The sequence below is a fragment of the Megascapheus bottae genome, chromosome 2 (genome assembly GCF_031878675.1).
Source record: "Megascapheus bottae isolate mThoBot1 chromosome 2, mThoBot2.hap1, whole genome shotgun sequence".
Classification (NCBI taxonomy): domain Eukaryota; kingdom Metazoa; phylum Chordata; class Mammalia; order Rodentia; family Geomyidae; genus Megascapheus; species Megascapheus bottae.
In genome coordinates this window covers 63,983,255-63,985,549 of record NC_143510.1, presented here as the reverse complement: position 1 = coordinate 63,985,549, position 2,295 = coordinate 63,983,255, and the positions used below count along the sequence as shown (strand labels likewise).

The 2,295-nt window shown below is 59.1% G+C and overlaps 1 pseudogene; it reads right to left on the bottom strand.

Moving 5' to 3' along the window:
* Window positions 1-428: 428 nt before the first annotated feature.
* LOC150067233 (PRAME family member 12 pseudogene) lies at window positions 429-1,913 on the bottom strand (annotated as a pseudogene).
* Between the last annotated feature and the right edge of the window lie 382 nt (window positions 1,914-2,295).

The following is a 2,295-nucleotide window of genomic DNA, read 5'->3' as shown; positions in this document are numbered from 1 at the left end:
CTGAACACAAGAACAACTCTCAGCAAACGTGTGCTTTATCTCCGTTTTTATTTCCGATTTATTAATTGATCTATACAGTAGAGTCAGGGACAATAGGAAGAATGGATAGAGTACAAAAGCAGAGATGGCCCCTAGCACTTGGAGCCTTTGATAACCACCAATTGGAGACATACAATGGTGTTGGAGTTTTTTGGAGAAACCCAAGTTGGGAGTGCTGAGGGAGCGTAGCCAGGAACATGCGGGCAGCCCCAAAGTGCTCGGAAAGGTGGCCAGTTCCCTAGGTCCGGCTGAAGGGCCAAGGGCAGAAACACATGCCCTTTGTCTTGCAGTGACACTGAAGGTTGGGATGTGTGAGGATGGGGGAAGGACCTTAAAGCTAGGCTTTCATGGGTCAGGTCCACAAGAATGCTGGGGAGGGAGGCGCCCAATTACGCAGGCAGCGCAGACAGGCCAGGAAGTCCTTCCACTGTGAGCACCCAGGAGCCACGGGGCCCCAGGCTAACCATCTGGCACTTTCGGCGACGATGACAGAAATCGGCGCAGATCTGGAAGCGCTGGCTAGGCGTCGAGGAAGCTCTCCACGCTTGCAACAGGGGGCCCAGCATGAGAAGAAATCTCTCAAGGTGGATGCTCCCCAGGACCCCGTCGTCTTGAATGTAGAAGCTCTCCAGAGGGGGAGGATAGATCCCTTGACTGAAACGGGCCAGCCTGGCAGTGTGGCTGAGCAGGGTACACAGGCTGCCCAAGGAGATGGGGTTTCCATAGAAACTGAAGAAGCCGAGCTGGGAGCACTGTCTGAGGGCGGGCAGGATGGCAGGGAGCTGGGCGTCGGTGAGGCCACAGTCCTCCAAGGCCAGGGTCTCCAGGGTCCCGGCCGCTTGCTCCAGCAGGGCTCGCAGGGGCTCCGGACTGAAGCGGCCCAGGCACACACTCCTCAGTCGCAGGCGCTGGAGCTGCCTGGCGCAGGCGCAGCCGGACAGAAACTTCAGGTCGTCTTCCTGCAGGGGACAGGAACTCAAAGACAGCGTCTTCAGAGCTGTCAGGCTCCCCAGGATGGCCGGCAGCTTTCCGTGGAGGAAGAAGACGTCGTGCACGTGAAGCTCCCGCAGACACTGCAGCCGCCCCAGGTGTGCTGCGTACTTGCGGGAGTACAGCGCGTTGAGGGCTCTGGAAGTGTACACCTGAGCACTCATCTTGGAGAAGTGGAGCACCCGAAGGTTCTGCATCTGGCTGAGCTGACGAGCAAAGGTTTTCATGGTCTCTCGACGCCAGAAACAGTCCACCACCAGTTCTTGGATGGAGTCCAGGCGCACTGGCCGCAGAGCCTTCCGCACTCTGGAGGGGCAGCCCGACAGGATCTGCAGCTTCTCGCACCGCAGCTGGACTCGCCCTCTCCTCTTCCGGGCCCACCGCAGCACGTAGGCCTGGAAAGCCCCCTGGGGGCCATCTTGGATGGTGAGGTCCAGGACTATGGTCAAGGGCCGCTCTTCAGTCCTTCGTGCATCGCAAGTCGCCGGGGGCCGGGGGCTCAGGGGGCCTGGAGGGGAGCTTCCGGCCAGAGAGGGGCAGCCCTGGGCCCGCATCTCGGAGGACACGCTTCGCAGATCCAGAACTTGCAGTTTCCAGCGACGCGGCCGATCTTTCTGGGCGAGCAACAGATCGAGTCCATCCAGGGCAGCCTTCAAGGCTTCCAGGTCTGGTGACCGCGTCACGGCCCCCAGGAGCAGGCAGGGGAAGGGCCAGGCCTGCACCATGGCCTTCAGCACCTCTGCGTGGCCCCCGGCATAGGCCTCCCTGAAGAGCCGGGGGAACAGCAGCCATGGCACCTCCTCCAGGGTGTCACAGATGGACACCGAATGGCTCCTCACTAAGGCCTGCATGGCTAGACTCTCCAGGGTGGGTGGCGTCCCCATGTTCCTCTCGCTGGACAAGACCAGGATCCGGTGTGCAGGCAGGGCTCTCTCAGGTCCAGCAGCGTCAGGCTCTGACTGTGGACTCTGGGAGTCTTATTGCCCCAACGCAGCCCTTTCCAGCACCTATCTTCCAATAAAAGAACAGCCCCCCCCCCTCCCTTGGGATTTCTGAGTCACACCCAGCAACCCTACACTAGATAGGGTCCTGCACAGGGTGGATCCTAATCCCTTCAGATAGGATTATTGACATGCGAGTCACAGTGCCTGGCATCCATTTCTCACCTGTGAATGTGTAGACACAAAACGTTTCTACCCTAATATCCGGACAAGGCATATCATTGTGGTGAATTAATGCACCTACTGTTTGGCAGGTAACCCCTAT